Consider the following 22,271-nt stretch of genomic DNA (forward strand, 5'->3'; position numbering starts at 1 on the left):
TACATTTACCACCCTGCTTGTGCAGTTCGTATGGACGCATAGAATGCATAATGTTCGGCACTGACTTTGGTACGCTCCGTACAGTTACACCAGTCACATCATAAAACACAACTAAGGAGTTCGCCATGCGTCTCAGACACAGAGATTGCAGTTGGAAACATGTAGAAAATCCCTCCCACCCCCCACCCACTTTAGCCCCCGAACTTTGCCAAAGCCATCCCTGAACAACCCTCAACTGTAATGTCAAACTCTCAGTGGGGAACACCCACTCGGGGGTATCACCAGGGTCACACATCTCCATCCACAAGGTGGACGTGGACGGTCGCAATATCACGCTGTAGTGTAGTGAATGCACTTTAGGTCCCCCAACCCCCCCCCCCCTCAGCATAAGTAGTGCCGCTAATTCGGCATGGCGTCAGCATGCTAAGTCTCTCATTATCAGCCACATCCGCGCAGCCACTTGACCGAGTCTTGGCATGGACTAAGTGCCGACCACCAGCTTAGCTATGGAAGTCACATAAGTCATCAGAGGTGACCGGCACTGGATCGTGTCCACGTAATCCTCCCAGCCGTGTGGCAAGGAAGAAGCCAACCCCATGCCCTCTATGTCAGCGATACTCACAGTCATGACGCCTCTGCAGCGGCGTGTCTCCATCCTGGTCCATAAGTACAGTGGAATCGCAAGTGACACACCAGGCCACTCTCCGCTACTAGCACCGTCGCTTAGGGGTGTGTGAACTTTTACGCACTAATGCAGCGTCTGTCGCCTGCGCCTCATTGCCAGGCACCTGGATGGAATCACACACTCCCCCAGATGGAGTCGGTCATTCCACGTCGCTCGTGGCCGCACTTTGATCTTGCTGCTTGCGCCTTTTCAGTTGCTGCTTCACGTAGTCCTGCGCCGCCTGTACTGTTGGCAATATGACCGGTTTCCCACCAGTTAAAATTTTGAGTTTCGCCGGATATAGCATTGCATACTCCAGTCCGAGTTCTCGTAGCTTCTTTTTAACTGGAGCGAATTCCTTCCGAGCGTGTTGTACTGCCATGGTGTGATCTGGATAGAACTCTAGTGTATTACCCTGATGGGTAACCTTGCCCATTTCTCTGGCCAGCCTAAGGATCGTGTCGCGGTCCCGGTAGTTGAGCAAGCGAGCTATGACCATGCGGGGGACGGCACCAGGTTTCGGAACAGGCGCAAGTGAACGGTGCGCCCGTTCAACCAGGAACACCGAAGACATTTTCTCAGAGCCAAAGACCTCCTTCACCAACGATTCTATATAAGTCTCCATTTTCCCCGTGTTTGTGGATTCGGGCAAGCCCGAAATTCGGACGTTGTTGCGCCTGGACCTGGCTTCCTGGTCCTCCACTTTGGCGCGCAAACTCTCCACTGTCTTTTCCAGACCTCCGCAGGACCTGGACATGGCCTGATGGTCATCTTCCACTTGTGAGATTCGTTGTTCGGCTTCCGTTATACGCCCTTCGTGCTGTTCTATGTTCGCCGTCATGGTGTCCATGCGCTGCACAACATTGTCCAGTTTTCCGTTCATTTCCTGCAGGCTCTGCTGAATAGCCCGTAGCACTGACTCCATGCCCGTGGCGCGCGATTGTTCCTGGCCCCCATCCGCCTCGTGGTCCGTCGCAGCCATTTTATCTTGCTTTCGCGCCTCAAAATGGAGCTTAGTTTGCTGCCTGTCTGGTTTACCCATGTCCATCTGCAGCTTCGGCGTGGTTTGTGTCGACGGCGGTCTGGGGCTGCTAGCCGCTGTCCCACTGGCCGCGGAGCTGGCGCGGTGTGTTTTCGCTGCAGCCCCCCACCGAGCTTTGCGTGTAGTCATCAGCCAGCCACGTGTCCTGGGAGTAAGGCCGATCGCCTCCACTCTGGGTCGTCAGCCCAAGGCTCCAAATTGCGTTATGTTAGTGGGTGCAACGTGTCGGGGGGCCTCCCCTCAAAGCAGGTGCGTGGAGTTTGGTGTGCGCGGCTTAGTTAGAAGGCTCGCACCACAGTTGCGCAAGCACCAAGCATCTCCCTTTGCTCCGGAGTAGTGTGCAGTGAGTCACTCAACTCGCGCTGGGGTCAGAGACGGCGCTTGCTGGAGTTTGCTCCCGCTAGTAGCGTAGGCGAGCTATTATGTCGATGGCCACGCGCTGCTGTGCATAGGTAATAGGCGCCCCGCTTATCATCTGAGCTGTCCTCTCAACCCGAGACCTCTGGTGGCCCCCCGCGTTGTTCCGCTGTCTCCCCCTAAGCGAGTCACGCACCGTGTCAATCGCCTGGAGCTTCCCTCCGTCTCCGGTTCACAGGCGCGGTCTGCACTGGCAGCCCTCGGCAGTTACGCGACCTGCAGGAGCGTCCGCTGCCGCCTCTAGCTTTGTGCGTTTCATTGGGGCCGCCATCTTGTCGGCGGTGGAACGCACGCTTCTCTGATGCGGCGCCGTACCTTGGGGGCTCGCTCGGGTCTCGCCGTTGTCTCGCTGGTGGTCAGCGGCCACTCACCATGTGGCGCTGGGCGGGCATCAGTGTCTCGCTACTTCAGGAGCTTCGGTAGGCGCCGGTCTGCTAGGAATCCGGAGCGGCCATTTTGGCGATGTCGGAGCGCGGAGTCCGCGTTGTAGGCTGATTCCTTCATTCTCCGCATAAAGCTCTTTCCAGCTACAACTCGGGATGTGGGCCTCACCTTCCGATGCCCATATTTACAAGCGCCGCCGATTTTGAAGGGGTTTCAAGGGGTTAAAAGGCCGCTAGTTATGCAACCGTCCGGCGGAGCTGACAGACTAGCCAGCCATTCCGCAGTGCGCCCTCTAGCGCCCCCCCTGTCCAGTTAAAATTATTCATAAACACCGAGCGTGGTGGGAGGGTTTCTTCCGAGCTGGGATTGGATTTGGCAATGGATTGCGACACAATGAAATGTGCTGTGAAAAGAGGTTATTTAAAGACCATTTACTTATGAAGTATTATAGCAAAATTGTTATGGAGTAAGGATTTGATCTACAGGTTTTCGATACCAGTATTACATCCGCTCAAGTAATATTATGTAATGACTATCTCCAACAGTTTCATCCTTTGTGGCAGGCTATCCTTCTCATCAGCTCTACGGCTGATTAAAACTCATGGAGACCACAGATTACCAGCTACAATGCTAAGTACATAACATCACACTGCAGCCTAACAGGCAGAACAATAAATTATTCATTGCTTGGAGACCCCTCAGGTGCATACAAGCTCACACCTACGCATCAAATACGTCATACAGTACACAAAGGAGCACACTGCCTCACGACATTTAAAAATAGGATTCTTTTATTTATTTTATTCGATCATACTGGAACAAGGATTGAGATTTCTCGCTTAATGTTTCCCCTTTTTAATATTTTCTCTTTTTCCGTACCAGTTTTTTTATTGTGCACATCCGGTATGCTCCTTAATTCGAACTGTCCACTTACTCACAGTAAATCAGATTAGAACAATTATAATTATATTGGTTTTGGGTCAAAATATGATTTTCACAATTAAGAGTATCAAAGGCATATTTAACATAGAATGTATATCCACCTCACTGATGGCTGAATATATGCTTTCCAGAGTCAATAAAAAGTCTATTATTAATAGAGCTGCGATTCAGCTCTCAGATCATTGCGGGTGAACGAATATTGACCTATATTGCGCACAGCAGTTGATAGGGGAATGGGTTCAGGAGTTTTTTTTTTTTTTTGCAGTATACAAAAATGTAGAGTTATTGTTGTGTGTGTCTTTCTGAAGTAAGGTATTGGTGCAAAGGTTCAATCAACGTGGTGTGCTTGGAGTGGTTGGGAAAGTACAACTAATATGTTTACTTTTTGACCTTCCTCAGGGTTCCAGTAATCACCACCTGAGGTCAGACCATTCAGCCAGAGTGGATCCATGGAGAGGACAACTCATGGGGAGAACTAGCATTGTCGGGTAAGAAACCAGTTATTTTTTTTGTTTCAATCTCCTTATGAGAAGTTGTCACTCTTAAACACACATACTTTCTTGGGTATGAAGAACATTCCCAAATGTGTTTGTATAATTAAAACTTTACATTAATGTTGAAAACCCTCTCCATAAGACCTAGCCGGAAACAGAGAAACATACTGAAAATGGGGTGGTGTGTCAGTAGAAAGCAAATGTGCAACTAGGTACATGTCACTCTAGTAACAACAACAAAATGGCTCCCTACAAAACTTTACTTTTGAATTGCTTGTTTTCACATTTGGTTGTAACCAGAAATTATTCACTTGACCCCATGTAATGAAGTCCTAGTTCAGCGGACTATCACACCATTGCTCGCACCTACAATTGTAGTTGGATTTTCTTTCTTATTCAGAATGTGATCTCTATTCCTTAGCTATATTTCATGTGAGGAATTAAAAATATGAACAGGATTACTCAGGATTTCCATTATGAAAGCTGTCACTTTAAGAAATCAACCTCTCTCTCTGAAAGCCTTAGGGTAACCATTTCATCCTGCCTAGACCCATTCCCCGACCATAGACTATTTTTATATTTTTTACTAACAATTGTGCTCCTTGTGACTTATTTGCTGGTTCGGGAGGAAAGTGTTTTGTTTAGCTTATGTAATGGGTTGACCATTGCTGTTACCCCTTGGATGTTTTCGATTCCAACGTCTGTAGGAATGGGATAAGGTGGGTAGAACTCTGAGGCTCTAGCGAAGGGTGGTCTGATGGTTTCCTTCATTTTGAATTTATATTTGTGTTTTTCCTTTGGGGTCTTCATTGATCATCTAATCTGGAAAATGTTGCTGGGTTGACGCTGGCCACCACTATCGTGTTAGGTTAGCTCAAAGGCAATCTCCTTCTGTAGATGACCCTAGCTTCTTGGCTCTTTAAATCTACATGACCAGCTGTCTGCTGCTGGCTTATTAGTGCCCCGCCATGATCATACCTGTTCTCCACCCAATCTTACTGCAATAGTGTCTTCCTTGTATGTCATTCTGGCAGTATCTCTAGCTCTCCGTCTATTTCAGACCATGCACCTAGCTCTTCTGTGAGTGGGAGAGCAGAGTTTCTCAACCATTTCTCCAACAACATAAATATTTTGCTGGTGGAGAAAATTGAAAATCATGTTTGGTGTTATGCACATTTGCTCAAAGTTTACTCTGATGGACTTGCCCTGTGGAAAATTTGCAAGAGTAATTGTTGAGGAGGAAGAAAATACAAAGCCACATACTTTTGTGGTACCTAGGGGTCATCACTGCTCCACTTAGGGGAGTGTGTAAAACATGCCTCTCCTGGAAATTCAAAGATGGCAGGGCCTAAATTTTATATTCTAAGACATGTGGCACATAGATTTATCTGCTTGTCAATAGGCCAAGGGATGACTTTAGTGAGTCATTTTGCGCTTGGATTAAGTACCGAAGTGGTTTGAGGCTCAAAGCTACTACAATCAAGTTGATGTTACAAGGGCATATATGTTCTTGACTTCCTCGCTTTACACTGAACTTCCTGCCCTTTTGAAGTTCTCAAAAATCAATGATTGGTATAAGCATTTAGATTTTGTCTGGAATGCTGACCTGAATCCAAAACCAGAGATCCACAAATGTATCTGAGACTGCTGGTTCATCGTACAACAATTTCATAGAGATCTTCTTTGTCGGCCCTTGGATGTTTACAAGGAGAAGTGATCAGATGCGGACTGGACTACTGCCATCTCTTTAACCTGGGCCTCTCTTGAGGTGGAGTTGCATTGGTTACACTGAATACAGCGTCATTCTTAGACTTTGAATTGAAAAAAACAGGAATGTGTCAAACCTTAGTCATTCTAGTCACTGCCTCCAATTAATGTCACGTTGACCGTAACATTCTATGCCTTTGCTTTTAAGATATGGGACCACATCACCTGACAGATAAATTGTTATGGTATTAACCTAGTTGGTTCATATGTTCAGTAGATTCATTTTGGCTGGGGGTTTCTTGTAACAAAGTGCAAACAAGTCAAGAATAGAGAATGTGTACACTCAAGGTTGTGGTATCTCCTACCAGTTCATATTCCATAGGCACAGGCAATGCTGTCTTCCGGGAAAGCAAAGACAAAAAAAATTGTTTTATTGATTCTAGCCTGAACACCTTGATCATTCTGGCTCTAAGATACAGTTTGAATAGTGGTATGTTCATTGTACATAAACAAATACAATTTCCATTTGTAGTCCTTAGGCTTTTTCTGATTCAACAGAGGTTTGGATAAGTACGTTAGCCATGGTCTTAAGTTTACATTTATTTGTTAGTATAGTATACACTTCATAACTTAATGGGTGCTAGGCACTCTTGAGAAAAGGATGGTGAGGTAACATTAAGCTCTTTTGTCGCCTTGTTGAAGATGGCATTTTGAACACAGGCAATCTAGTTTACATGGGCTATATTGTACTGTGACTAATGTTCCATAATACATTGCTGAGTCGTAGGCTTCAGTTGTGGGCAGGTTAAACTGTAGATTGAGATACATTGGTATGTTTCATAGCTGTCACAAATCACTTGGTGGTAGATTGCTTAGTCCCGCTCGTTCAGAGGTATGGGTCCAGTGAATAAGGAGATCAGTTTTGTTCTAGAGTATGACACTGAGGGTGTTAATGCTCACACTATTCCACAGGCAGTAGGTGGTGGTAGAGAAGTGCCTGTCTTTTCTACTTGGGGTAGCTCTTTTTTCTGTTCTTTTATTTAGTTGTTTAAACCTCCAGAGTGTTTGGGAAGTGCAGAGTGGGTAGGCTTTAGGGCTTGTCAGTATGTGGGTGCTGGTCTTCTGAACACTACTATGTCAGGCACATAATCGTGATGCGTATCTTGATATTCATTGGGAACTAGTGCTGACCTCTCAATTGGGAGGCAATGAGTTGGGGACTTTTTAAAGCTTAAACTGAAGGATTGTTTTAGGCTATTTTATATAGTATGCTAACATACCAGCCATTCCTGATATTCCCCATTTGTTCATGCATATTATCTATGACATCACTTGTAGGCATTATGCCTGATGTGCTGTGGGAAGGGAAGCATATGCAGGATTGAGTATATCCCTCCAACCCAAGGTATTGTGGGATTCGCTGTTTTTCTCCCATTGATCTAACTCATAAATACATTCTCATGAATTGGTTTTCAAACGATGTTCTAGTCAATCAGTTTGGTGTTGCAAATTTGTCACATTCAGATATAGAGTTCCCATAGTGTATGATAGGCTGGGTCTCAATTCCAACTGTCAATAGTTGTCCAAGATATTTAATCATTTGGGCCCCTAACATTGACAAATAGTCTGTAAATCCCACGTCTGTTCCTTTTTGAGTACTTTTAAACAAAAGGGTATCATCCTTTAATGTGAAGGTGGAAATAAGGACCATAAATGCATACTGGGACGTGGGAGTCGCTCTCCTTTGTTGTAGTTTACACTAATTGTCTGGGAAAGGTGAGATGGCGTCACAGCGAACACCTCCGTTTCCCTCCTTTTGATGAGCTAATTTGCTACCTTATTCTGAATTCTTTGTAATCTGATGAGTACAAAGGCAGACAAGCCCAGAAATAGTGAATTACAATGGTCGGGTCTACTTAAAATAACTGCTTGAGCTATTAAAGGTCAAGTGTTTGCTGGTAAAACTGGCAAAATCTTGCGTAATAGCTGTATTAGTAAAAACTAAGAGGAAGACAGAAGGTTCACATAACTAGTGTGTCATTTTATCATCTTGAAAATTACCTAGGTTACAAACTGCAGTAGCAGAACCGGTGGTGTGCCAAGTTCCTCTAGCCAAAAGCTGGAAATGTAGTAAGTAACTGTGGGCTTACTGGCTAGTTGTTTGCAAGCCAGCTCACCACTTCCTCAATGCAATTTGGGAAATTCTCAGAGGGGCATTAGGGAAAGACTTTGACTGTTTCAACAAAAGTAGCAACTGTTTATTGTCTGCATGGCTCATAAGACTAAGACCAAATGATTAAATAAATGGGTCCATTGGGTCGGACATTTAGGGTAAAAAGCATGAGGCTTAAAGAAGAGCCCGTGGAACTCCCTGTTTTAAAACTTAGACTGGGATACAAATGACTTTAGCGAGTCTGCTTGCTGACATTGAGAAAGATGAGAGTTAATCCACTCCAGTGCCTTACCTAATAGTCTAATCTCTCTCAGCCTGAGAAACAAATCCTCATAGGAGATAGTATCAAATACCACAGACAAATCAAGTAACCACACTAAAGTAGAGGAATTACCACGGTTAGCTAAAGTCCTCAGGTCATCTGACAAAGAGACCAACACGGTCTCCCTACTGTGACCTGGTCTGAAGCAAGATTGTGATTCACCCAGAATATTAAAGTTCTCCACATACTGTGGCAATTGCATGTTCACCTTCCATTAATCAACCTAGAAAACCTTCTGAGTGAAGACTTTCGTCGGACCCATACTAATGTGAATTTTATATTATCGACATATACCCACTTGTTTGTTCCCCTCCCTGGTTGTACACACCCCCGCCCTGAAGAAGGTGTGGCCTACCTTGGCACCTAACACCGAAACGCGCGTCGGCGTGAACTTTTTGGACAGCAGTAACTTAGTCCCTGTGGACTATACTTTTCCATCTGCTCTGCGCCCCTAATTCGCACCCCTGTCCAAGCAACCATTATTCTATTCTATGGCAGCCGTGGGTGTTCCCCTATATGTCATTGTATGAATGAATGAGAAAGTGAATGAATTAGCGAATCCTGGATTGTGTGTGAGTTGCCCCTGTATATATGGGAGTGTGAGGAACGTTTGTGTGTATTTTATCTATTTGTCCTATATATCCACCCACTGTTTTCTGTTTTATCAGATTTGAAAAATGTATATATGGAATGTTTTTCATAAATGCAATTAACTTGAAAAAAATCACAAAAAAAGTAATAAAAGGATTATGTTTCCAAAATACCAGTAAAGTCTATGGCTCAGATGGTTTGTTGATGTCACCCCATACATAATCTCGTGGATCCCTATTGGGACCTTTGATATCTAGTTTGGCAGGGTGTCTGTTTTCTATTTTGCCCTGCTACGACGAAAACCATCTTTCACAATTGCTTGAACCTCTCAGCCTTGATGAAGGACAACTGCCTGAAACTCAACATGAACAACACCGAAGTACTGATTTTCGGCAGCCACACCTCCCTCTGGAATGACTCCTGGTGTTCATCGGAACTCGGACTCCCCCACTCCGAAAGATCCCGCCCGCAACCTCAGCATCATCCTGGACAGCAAATTCTACATGAAACAGCAGGTCAACGCCTCAGCATCATCCTGGACAGCAAACTCTCCATGATACAGCAGATCAAAGCCGTCTCCTCAGCCTGCTACCACACACTCTGCATGTTACGCAGAATTTTCAAATGGCTACCCACTCGCACTAGGAAAACAGTGACACAGGCCCTCACCACCATACGTCTGCACCACGGCAATGCACTATATGCAGGCACCACCGGCGAACTCATGAGAAGATACCAGACAATCCAGAACGCTGCAGCCAGACTTATCCTCAACCTGCACAAAAGGACTCGCATCCCCCAGCACCTGAGAGACCCCAATTGCCTCCACATCTAAAAGAGATGCCATTTCAAGCTCCTGACCCATGCCTGCAAAGCCGTCCATGATCAAGGACCGCCATACATTAACCACTTCCTAAAATTCCAACGGACACCCAGAAACCTACGCTCCGCTCACCTCGCCCAGACACTGCACATCTGCCAATGCCACACTGGAGGACGATCCTTCTCCCACCTCGCGGCCAAATCCTGGAACGCCCTTCCCCCTCCACCTCCAAACAGCACCCTCATTGGCAGACTTCAGGAAGAGACTCTCAAGACCTGACTTTTCGACTGAGACCCACAGCTCAGGGCCTGGATACCCTCATGGGTAAAATGCCACGCTATATAAGAACAGTTTGATTGATTAGTGATGTTTACAAATTCCCCAAATGCCATTGGAGTAAATTTAATCAGTTTAGGAAAGTCAGGGCCATCCTCCACTGTATTTGCATCAAGAGTAGCCCCAACCGCTGCGTTCAGCAAAGCAACAATTTTAAGAGATATTTTTCTTTAAAATATTTTGACAAATTATCGCAGAGAGACTGTGAGTGCTATAAAATCTGAGCTGTGCAGTCAGGTGTAGCAAAAAATCTAACTACCCCAAAAACCTCTTTTAATGGTGTTGCTGTCTTTTAGTATTTTCTCCATGAAATAGTTTGCTTTATCGGCTAAAATCTACTTTGTATAAGATTTTCATTCTTCTTTATTTGCATTTAGTCACAGGATAATAGATTTTGGTCCACTTCCATTCTATTGCAGATCCGGTAGCCGGAGAATCAGATATCCACAATTGTCATTTATTCTACAGAGTAATTAGAATGAATGTCAGATAAGTAGCAGGCAAAAGGTTGTGTCGTTTACCTGCATTCCCATCTTTTGTGCACATTTGGAATTACCATGCATTGATTTTTTTCTGATGCCAACACAGCATTGCTAGAAGGTGGTGGTTCTCACTGTGCTTATGGTTCTAAAAATAGCGAATTTCACTCGCACCATTATCAATTTACTCCTTCATTTTACTAAATTGGAGATATTATACAAAGTTTTAACTTTCTACAAAATTTGGAAAACAAATGTAATCTATTCTTGAATAGCGGGAAGCAGATGCAGGAAGTGGAGGTGGCTGCTCGGTTGAAGCTGGGGAGCTGTAATAGTATACAAGAAGTGTTGAGATGAAACTATCCTTGTGTTTAATAATACTAAGAAACCTATGATTTGGGAAACCATATTCAATATTTGTAGTATGGAGATTTAAATATTCCTAGCACCTGTATAAAAGCAGGTTTAAACAAATCTAGCCCTAGGAGAGAACACTGGACCCCGCAAGCAAGCAGCTGTTTCATTTGACGATCTGCAGTTCGGCTGCCTCCATTATTCAAGCTGTTAATGCAGTTGCCCTAATCAACACCAAGAAATCTAAAGAACTGCAACTTTCTTGCGAGTTATTTTTGTAGAACTGCGACTTGAAAAGGCCAAGTTCTATCAAGTTGAGCGTCAATGAAGACATACTTGAATTATTGCCAATAGGAATCTTAAACAGCAACTTAGAAGCTGCAATAGTCCTATAACCAATGCAAACAGCATTAATTCACCTAAAAGATTTCTTCTGTTACCAACGTGCAATGAGAGCTATTTAGGATTTTCAGAAAGGTGCCCTTTCTTTCTGAGATAAAACTCGCTAGTCACTCTTTGTTTGTGCAGTGATCTATCTGCTTTCTCCACAAAAGGTGGGAAAAATCTGTCAAACATTGGAATTCAACACTTTTCTCATCCATCAAACAGTTGGACTTGCCACTGTTAATTGGGTTTCGAGAAGGCTGATTTGACTAAACCTTTCATAGCCAGAAAACCTCTTCTTCCTTCCCTTAGACATCCCTGCCTAGCCAGAGGGTGAAAGAACCCGGAGTAGGTCACTAGACATGTTTCAGGTCACTTTGTCTGTTCCTGTCACATCAGTAGAAGTCCCCTGCAGACTTTCCATCTGTAGTAGTTATGGTGCTTCAAAACAAAAAGGCTTAATTTCAGCCCTGTTTTGTTTCTTTCATACATGTCCAAATTGTTGGAGATGGAAGCATCTACTGAATTGTAGAACTGTAATGCACTATGTGATCTCCATGAATCACTCTGTAATGGTGTCCTCCTAATCAGAACACTTAGTTGATGCTGTTGTCTGTGTTGAATGACCTTGGAAAGGAAGTGGGTGACTGGATATTTCTGTGACATATTGCAAGTCAACTGCTGCAGTTTTCTCTGAGGTTGGTACCAAAGACGCTGTCCTTCGTTGGAATGCATCTTTTACGTCTGCCAGATATTAGTCAATGGCACTTTTAACTTTGAGGTGACTCCCGACAACTGTGTTGAGGTATTCAGGGTCAACTTTAGTTCTTCTTTTATTTGCATCAACAACCTATGACTAAACTGCTCGATCTTTCTGGGGTGAAGAGTTTTAATTATGTGGCCACCACTCAACTGGTCATTCCTCTTAAGGATAAAGAGATATAATCAGCAAATACCAATGTTTTTTGTATCTTAATTTATAAAAGCTGGTTGACATTTTTCGACTGTGATGCACATTTCAGTGATCAGGATATGAATAGCCATAGGTTAAATGTAGATGTGTTGCCCCATGAAAAGAAACTGGTTTTGAGTGAGTTGGTGCTAAACGTGGGTACATTCAGTACTATAAATTAGCTTGTACTAGTATTTTCCATGCTTATTTGTAACTGACTTCGACTTAATATAAGATTAAATGTTATGAGGATCCACCAATGGTTGTTTACTTTCCATGAAAGGATGGGTGCTTGGCTTGGTAGTTCTGAAGACCACAGAATAAGCTTTTTGTGAATTACTTGACCTTGTGTCTCAGAAACATATTTTGTTTTTCTACACTTATTATTTAAGGTTACTTTCAATTCTTGTTTGACTCTTCAGGCCTGAAGTAAGGACTCGTTTATGGTTTATGAAGTAATACTGAGCACTGATGACAAACATGTATGTGTACATTTTAAGTGTATTTTTACTAGTTTTCTGAAACAAATACATCACTTTAAAGGTTCCTTTTCATATATTTTTAATGGATTGTTCATATCGTCCTAATTGTCTATGAATATCAATGTTTATTAACAAATGCAAAATAAACTATTTAAATAAACAAAATACCTTGATTTCTGTATTCTCAGCCATCAGTTGATTGCTGTTTAGGAATTGTTTCAAACATAATCATACCAAGCCAGAAACTTACTGATTAAAGTGGACTCTTAATTGTTGAGATGGGGTACTGTCCCATTCCTATGAAAGGCGCAGACATCTAGGTATCTCGTGGATGTTGAGCTTTTTCTTTGTCCTTAGATGGGCGCAGTAGATAATTTGTGGGGGGTTTCAGTTGGGTAGTTCAGACAATGTTCATGTTTTCTTCCTTTTCAACACAGCATATCAGTCTAAATGCTTATGTATCGTCTCATCTAGTCTCACCAGTAGCGTTAATTTATGTCTGCCATAGCTGTGCTATGAACCAGATGAAATCTGTTCAAGTGAAGCTGTTAGATGGTACTGCCAGTTGCTTCAGCCATTATGGACTGAGATACTTGCTGCAATAAAGACGATGTTGGTAAATTCCCATACCAGCTGGCATTTCCACTGTAATGTTAGACATTAATTTTCAGAGGCTTCAATATCAAACTAAAGCCTCTAAAATGATAACGTGCTGCTGTCTGTGAGCAGCTAATAAAACTCCACTAATTGTTTTGTAGCACCTTTGCCTATGAAACCTGTTGGCAATGGAAAGATTGTGCTTTCCATAATGGTGTTGCTCAAAGACTTAGAAGTGAATCGGGGTCCATTGATTTATTTTCTGTCTCATAATATCCCCTAGAATTAGCTGCCCCACATGGCCCAGTAACTTGAATTTCTCATTATTTATAAGGGATATTGATATGATACACACTGGAGAACTGGGTTAATGTTGTCTCTTAGATGGACCCTGAAAATGTGAGCTAATGCTTCCCGGGTTGTCCAATAGGCTAACACACTGGGAGCATTCTGACAGTTTTGCTGTGTCCCAGAAGACTACGAATCTGGTGTTGATACCTTCCCAGTTGGGCGGTGGGGCGAGCCTTGTTGAAGGAGAAATATTAAGAACATTTTTTAAGTGCAGTGTGCTGATCATGACAATACACATTAGCTGATATACCATTGAATGTGTGCTATTACTGACCCACTACATTTAAATAAACATGATTTGGTTAAAAAAAAAACAGCTATTATAAAAATTACTTTTTCCAAGAAACCGGTAAAACGCTACAGATCTTCTTGTACTCTGGCTCATCCTCTGAAGAAATATTTTAGTTTTATGGTTTAATGTGAATCCTTTTATTATACACTAATTTATTTCTCTTTTTGTTAGTTTTATATAAACACTATTGCGTTGCCTTTCAGTCATCTCAACGCATTGTGGAGTTTTCAGCATGTGTGAAGAGGTGATTTGGTTACATGAGAGTAAAATCGAATACCGGGTGAACCGAGCCTAATATAATTAACTCACTATTGTATTTCAGTTGTCAGATAGATATTATATTTCTAATTTTTGATCTATAAATGGGCAGCAAAGGTATGATCTAGAGAACTGCCATGGTGTTTAGGTTGTGGGTGTAGAAACGTGAATTGTTGCATTTCATAACCGACTCAAACAAATATATGGGACTTTTCAAGTTTGAAACTTCAAGTGCTCTTTATTTGCATTGTTATATTTGTTTTTGTGTAGAAACTGTGAAATGTTTGCCATCAGATAATAAAACATATATATAGTTTGCAGCAGAGAAGTTAGAAAGGGTCTAACATCGAGGTGTGACTTTTCTCTAAACCTTTAAACAAAATTTCTACAACAAAATATATTCCCTTAATTCTGAGCACAATCGAGGAGACCCTGCTTATATGTGAGCGACTCCCTTCACCCTCTTCCCTCCAGTGCCATTTGTAAACAGCACAAAGTCAAAATCCTCCCTATTTATTGTTTCTTCTGCTTGCGATCTATGTATCTAAACAAAGTTCTAGCACTGAAGTTAGCCATTCTCTGCTAAGATCACCACTGCATTCCCAAGCTACAGTGTTGCTCTATATTCTTAATAAACTAAAATGCTGTGTGGCGTAATTTAATTGAAAATTTGTGATTAATAGGACTGAAATTCCAGGAAACTTAAAGATATCAAAGGATGCTTAGAAAACGGTGACCAAATTCCCTTAATGGTAACTGGGTAGAAAATAGTTGCTTAAGAAATAGCTATATTTTTGACCTTTTATATCTGTATATCTTCGTGAATCTTGTAGTTTGATGATATTATAAAGTGGCTGAATTCAGGAAATCACTAGTGTCATTTTTGTAATGTAAGTAATTTTATTATGGATTAGGAATTAGCTGGTGACCATAAGTAGCAGCAACAGCAGCACCTCACCCTGACATATTGGGCTTCAGTTCAGAGACAATGATCTTCCTCATCTAGGATGTGCGTATCAGGCTAGGTGGACAGTGTTGAGGGTTGGATGAAGGAGGGACATGTTGCTGTTAGGAGTTTCTCTTTTACTTTCAACCTTTGTGCCTCAACGTTCACTTTCACTCTCTCTGCCTTAATTAGGCTGTTGGTAATGTCCATCTTACAGCTGTAGGAGTGAAAATTGAACAAAAATCCATAAAAAGTAAAATGTTCATACAGTTTGGTGGCCGGTTCAAATGTCAGTATTAACGGAATACAAGAGGCAGTCAGTCAAGTTCACTGACTATATGTTGTGATGAAGGATTCTGCCTTTTGCTCAAGATAGAATGTCTGGTCTATAAGTAGTCGAATATTTGTTTACTGTCATAGCCGAAGGCAATTTTAGAGCCACCAGTTAAGGTCCTTCTTGTAGTGGCATTCTTCAACTTGGTGATCGCTTTTTCTGTCCAGAAGAAAAGCATAGAGACATTTCTCAAACCAGTTTATCAAAAGTGCATTTCTTTTAGATCTGACCTTCTGGTGCCGCCCAGTAAAGAATTTTTGCCTTTTTGCCTGTTGCATAAAGGTCTATCTAAGGTTTTCCAGAGTGATGGAATTTCTAACCAAGCACCTTCATCACCGATGACTAATTTGACTTTCTGGCTTGATTATTCTTAGAGTTTCTGCTTATTCATTTTGTTTACCCAGTAGATGGTCTGCTGTGATGAAGAGGTTTCTGGCAGTCGTACCTGTCTCATATGGAATGAGCTTCCTTCTAAAAGGTCTCTAGGCTCAGTATTTTTGTGCTAATATGTTATTGGATTGCTTTTGGATGAACACTTTCTCGTTTAATGTTGGCAATAAAGTACTTTAACCCCTTCCGCGCTCATGACGAGCTGAGCTCGTCATGAGTTGTGCCGCTCGCACGCTCATGACGAGCTCAGCTCGTCATGTAACGCGGCTTTTTGAAAAAAGCCGCGCAGCGCAAAAATAGCCGCCGCACGCATGCGGTTAAAACAAGATGAACTTCCCTTTATTGCAGCATGTTTCTATAATACAACAAACTATTTTTAGAACATGCTGTACATTTACCTGCACACCGGTGTAGGATCCATACCCCAGTAAAAAAAAAAGCATCCATCACAGTTGTTTGAGAGAGCAGTAGTGGTTAAGGCAAATTAACTTCTCATCATGCTTGTGTTCTTTGCCCAGCACTGGGGGTTTCAATATGTTGTCACACTTCCTGAAGCAGCGACTCACTGGGCAGTTACACATCCTACAGATTCTTCTAATAGGAAGGCTTGACTTCTCTACTATGAATATTCATAAGGAAGTTGAGCCGAGGAGACAAGATCAGAGGTGTTACTCGTAGGGATTGACACTTCCTCTGAATGGAAATCCACCCCTCTTCCAAAGGATACATTTTTGCTTGGTTTGTATGTATTAAGGCTCAAATGTAGTGAATTCTCCACATCAAATAGGACTTCACTTGTTAAAATGAATATGTAATCTGAGGCTTTTTGTGGTTCTTGTTGTTGAGGTCCTGTACGACTGTGTTGCATTAACTGATTTTCAGCAACCAATCATTGCCACAAGGGTAGATAAACATTCCTTTCCATCAGAGGTAGGACACAACTAAAACTACTGCTATGGAATTGGAGAGGATACTGGACAGACATTTAAGTCAAAGTGTATGACGTTTAATTGTGAGCACTGTTGATTCACTGTGATCTTTAGAAATATTATGTCTTTTGGTAACTGGGAAGTACGTAACTAACAGGTCTGTACCACATTCAAGTATGTGTTGGGATTTCTCGTAAATATGGTGATGTATCAGTATTCTGAATGTTTGTTTTTTTAAATCACATGATTGTTATTCTTAGGTCCACAGTTGTCCCGTGTTATTGTATCCTGGCTCTTTGTGCATATCATGAATTACCTTATGTAGTTGCCTTTGTTCTTGTGAACCAGTGCATCAGTTTACTGAAATGACGTTGCTTGGAGTTCTTGGGGAGGAGGGATTACACTGAAAAGTGGAGTTATGACGCTTAGACCGTAGTCACTTGTTGCATCAGAGAATATACATTTGTCTTTGGTCATTTATTACCACACTGCCGGGTAATCTGCAATGCTTTCAAATACCTGATTGGGTAACTTTAAGGATAGAATTAGGAAGTCTTGAATTTCTTGTCGTAAGGGCCTCCTCTGCCCATGCTCATGGTTGTTGGCCTCATGTTTCCCTGAATATACTCATCCAATTGAACTGAGGTTTCTAGTATTGCTAATGCTGCAGTGCTTGTTATCAGTAGGTCTGATCAGTCCATTCTTGACAATAGTATCTTTCTGAGATCTAGATTATTCCTTCTGTTTCACAGTACGACCATCATTTATGGTGTCAGTCTTTAGTTTACTGATGTGCATCATGGCAGCATGCTAAATGAACAGAGCACTCCCCGACAAAGGAACGTTCACCATTTTCTGTTGCTTGTTCGCTTGACAAATACATAAAGATGCCATGACACCAAACATAAATCTTAAATGGAATGAATGTTCTCTATTATCTTTTGAAGGATATGTCTTGCCCTCCAGTAACATCATAAACATGTTTTCATAGGATGGTACAAAACCTAATAATGGGAATTTCTAGAGATTGATTTCCTGAGGAACGAGAGTATTTGCTTTACTATTTTTGAGGAATGAGGTCCATGGAATGCTGTACATCTCTTTCTTTATAATCAAACATATCCTTATATTTCATATGTTTTCATTTCCTCTGCCCCAAGCCCACTTAAAGAACTACCACAATTCGCTGCTGCTGAGAAGCAAAGAGACTTATGTTGATTATACATGCAACCTCAGCATCTGAGTATTGCCAGAGATCTGAAGTGGCAGGGTCTGGGTAACAAGGAGCTGTAAATGTTCTAATTGAAGACGAATATTCCCTCCTATGCGGTCAGACCAGAAACTGGCATTATCTTAGAAATAGCAGTTAATATATTTTGAATGCACTTATCAGTTTTAAGACACCCCTCCATATCGGCTACTCATGTTCTACCCTGATTTCGAATACACTTTTCCAAGGCGTGCCTTAGCAGCCACTGAGTTTGTGCACCTAACATGGTGATGCCGTCGATTTATAGGTACTCTAGATCCGGTATTCCAGGTATTGGGTGATAATACAGTCATTCTGCCTAACCAAATAACAAACCACATTGCATAGATTAATATTACAATATGCAACATTCCTTAGCAAATGTTATTGCCTGGCACAGACGTAAACGCACATTGCTCTCAGAAGTAAAAAAAAAAAAAATCATGTGATTAACCAACACCTGTCCTATGCGCCACAAAACATAACGCAATACTAAATCAACTACGTTTGAGAGCAGCGCTTTATTCGTTAGGTCTGCCTTTATTTTATTGAGTTTACCCTTCTAAATGTCGGAGCTTTGGAGCCGTTAGCAGCACAAGAAGGCGGGTACACACAGAGATAACTAAACATGGTGTCTTGTGTATGAAAGGCAGGCTCGGTTCTGAGGGGCGCTTGGGCGCAGCGGATTGTTGGGACTGAATCACAACGTTTTAAGGCATCTGTGGAGAGTGAAATGCTACACCATTGCCTCTGAAGCCCTGGCGTTGACGCTGTAGCAAAGCTGGCCAGTTCAAAGTGCAATGCACTTGAAGCTGCCAAACGATATTGATAGCGAAAACAAGAGGAGTGGGAATGGCTGTGGTGGCCAGTTGTATTTAGCCCCAGCCCCGCTCTGCTGTTTACATTTATACTGTTGGAACATTAGTCCCTCGTTAGTAAGGGGTCGGTCCCCATTTCATAGCTCGTTAGTACAATTTCATGCACGTCTCACAGACGTCGGTGGGGGGCAGGGGGAGAGATTGTCTTTCTTATTTGCCCTGCAATTGTTTTATTTTTTATTTAAACTGAAATTTCAGCTGTTCATTTCGATTTCTAATGCAGTAGCATACTTGAGTGACTGCTGAAATTTCCATGTTTTAGGAGCTGTTATCACTCCCTTTTATTTTGTTGAATAATCTGCTAATCCATAATCCCTCTGCCTGTATACTCCACACAGAAACATAACAGCTTGTTTTCGCTCACTTATTTTGCATACTGTTTAAGGACAGTTTTTCCAAGCCAGTCTCCGCTGGAGCCTGGCTTTTTTTTTAACCCCTCTTCAAGAAAGGCTTATGTGCATTGAGTCTAAATTGTATCTAAGCAACTCCATTGACAGAAACAAACATCTGAATTGACAATTTCAACAGGACGCTAGCTCAGCAGTGTGGGAATCATGCATGTGTTGTCATCAGCAAGACCTCAGCTACAAAAACTGCTGAAAATGCCCTGAATCAAACAAGGAATGCCTATACAATGGGTCCAGTGTTGGGCCTCTGTTGCATTTTCTGAAAATCCTCTGCACACACAGCTTTTATTCTTCATTTGTTTGGCTGAATCAATATTTCTGTGGCGTAGGTTTCTCAGGGGATTAACCCCAAGAATCGGAGACTGTCTGCAGCTCGGCTTGTACAGGCCCAAAATGTGCAGATAAAAAAAGGCCGCCAGTGCTTGAGCCTCTTACAGACGTGCATTCAGCAGAGGTCTGCTAGCAGCACACTGCTCCTCAACCAAGCACTATTTCTTCAGACTAGGGTTTGATTTCAGGCTTGTGAGCAGAGATTTCGAAATGGAAGGCACTACCTAATATATTCTAGTACTTATCACTGGCTGCCCTCAATATTTTGAACAGGTGCCGCTCCAGGGCAGAGATTGCGACAGCCTTTGATGTGCGCATTCAAGACCTTTGAACCTATGCTCTAATACCTGTGTGCCTCTCTAGTGCAGAGTTACTTAGGCTGTGGTTTGAATGCGGCAAATAATAGTAGCATACTAGGTTACGTCTACTACTCAATATGTGAAAAACCAAAGAAATTCACACATACAGTAGTCGGAGTGACAGCATCAGAATTCTGATGTGGAATATCACATACATGAGAATTATGTCAGAACTTACATATTCACTCACTCATCCTTCTCTACCTTCGCCTCAGTGAGTTAAACACCCTCTCCAGAGATCTGACTGTAACCTATATGTCATTTTGCTTCCAATATAGGTCTGTGTGTGATGAAAGCTTGTACTGGTCGGACCTGCTGAATTTGGTCTGCAGGGAATGGAAGGTTGCACTTATTTCTTTTAATTTATTTCTAAAGTTTTACATAGCGCGAACTTGATCCCGGAGGATATCAGAGCACTTTATAATTTGAGGCAAAGGTAAGATAGAGTGAGGGCGATAGATGGATAGTGTGAGGGCGATAGAGATAGACTTGGTGCTTTCTACACAACAGGGAAGTTACCACCAAGCGTCATCTATTCTTTGAGACAACAAAGCTTGCACTGCTGCTGCCCAATCTGGATGCACACTGTACATAAACCTCTCTTATATATGGTTTAATGGAACATAATGTGGCTCCACTTCAGTGGCAATAAAGGTCTTGTTTAGGAGGCACAAAACAACCAACGTGACGCTTTGGTCACTAATAAAATTATCATCAGGGCTGAAGGGAGCAAGAATATGATACCCATCCAGGATCTAAATTGTACAATGCCTAATAAGGAAAATTGGTTTCAGGCCCCGCTACTAAGGTAGACCGAGCTGTGTGGCACTTGGCAATTCATTTTCTTCACTTTGCCTTACCTTTCTGTGATCATCAGATATAAGAGTACCTTGATGCACACAGTCACAAATCCTTCTTCCATATGTCTTAATATACTGTAATGGTGCTCCATAGGCTTGTTTAGAAGAAATAAAATAGCTGACTTGCCTCTTATGTCATTAACAAACCTGTCAAGGCAGACAAGGTGTGGTTTGTTAATTCTAATAAAGGCCACTCAGTGTAGTGATGTAATCTAATGGGCTCAAGTGATTACATCCAAAATACACTTTCATTTAATTTTCGTATCTCAGCTATTAAAAGAGGCAGGCGTCGCCCGGGTATGGCCTGTTTCATGGCACACACGATAATTACAGTGTCCCGTCCTGTGAAGTATGCTGCACATGTCGACAGCCTCACCAATAGCACACCACGAGGCCTCTTCAAGGAGTAGGGCATAGAGAATGATGCTTTACCTGTCCCCCTTTAGATGCGGTTTCATAATATTTGATGTGATATACTTTTAGTCCTGAATAAGATGCCTTATCCCACCTCACTATTGGAGCACTGAAACATATTGACAGAAAAGGGAAGCAGGGTCTACTTAACTTTTTGATTTTTTTATCAGTAAAAACCATGTTTACCTCACGGACAAATGATCCGACAGTTTAACAAGGGAGAATATCGATTTAAGGGACTCACTCAAAATAGGGAGCCCATAACTAAGATTGTGCAGTCACTTGGTTACTTCCCAGTGCTAGATGTGTAACCCTCTGATGAAACATTCCACACTGTACACTAGGTAGGTGAGGGTTCATCATCCTATGTACGTAAATGAATGTATATTTTCACCAGAGGTTTGGCTTTTACTTCCAGCAGCTTTTTACTTCTTGTATGTTCGTCTGTTTACAGTAATCATAAAACAGTCTTTTAGCGCCGCTTACTCCCTCTTTTGTGTGTTAGCTACCTGTACTATCCGTGTACTTTATGTGTGAAAGTCGTGTGATGTTCCTTCGGCCACCTTTCACTTGTTCATTGTGCTGCTGCTGTACGTTATACTTTTATTTTGTAAATCTTTCCTCTACAAAAAAGACCAAACCATTTTCATTGCCAGTGCTTGTTTTAATGCATGATTTGAGTGAACATGCACAGAATATGTGAGCAAAAGTTACATTTGGTTTTACAGTGAAACGAGCATGTTTTGACTTTGACTAGATGACTTTTATAAACATAGCTGAATAGCTGAAAAGTGGATCCATGTCATGTAACGCACTTGCCAATTCTGGCATTTTAGCCAATAGCACTTTGGATGCAGGGAATTTAAGGCCATAATCAACATGTTAAAAAGTAAAACTACAAACCCCACAATGCAGCATGCTGTTTGCTAAAAAGCCAGGATTGGCTGATAGTGAACGCCATAGTGACACTTGGCAGACTCACACTTTAGCTCCTGATGGTATGCCTTTCTATCTTGTAGGCAATCTCTGATTAAACAGCTCAGTGGCTTCGAGAGCAACACTAGCATTTTAGATGCAAATAGGAGCATGTCCCTGGGCTAACATTAACACTCATTGGAAAATAGGCATGGT

General features: G+C 42.2%; 1 protein-coding gene across 2 annotated transcripts in view; it reads left to right on the forward strand.

Annotated features, from left to right (window-relative positions):
• CDK17 (cyclin dependent kinase 17) overlaps positions 1–22,271 on the forward strand; it is a 529,501-nt gene that overhangs the window by 214,351 nt on the left and 292,879 nt on the right. For both annotated transcript variants that reach the window (XM_078678048.1, XM_078678059.1), the window contains exon 2: positions 3,849–3,937. The gene's annotated coding sequence lies outside the window, so the exon portion shown is untranslated. The remainder of the gene's footprint in view (positions 1–3,848; positions 3,938–22,271) is intronic.

The sequence above is a fragment of the Lissotriton helveticus genome, chromosome 1_1 (assembly GCF_964261635.1).
Source record: "Lissotriton helveticus chromosome 1_1, aLisHel1.1, whole genome shotgun sequence".
In the NCBI taxonomy this organism is placed as follows: Eukaryota; Metazoa; Chordata; class Amphibia; order Caudata; family Salamandridae; genus Lissotriton; species Lissotriton helveticus.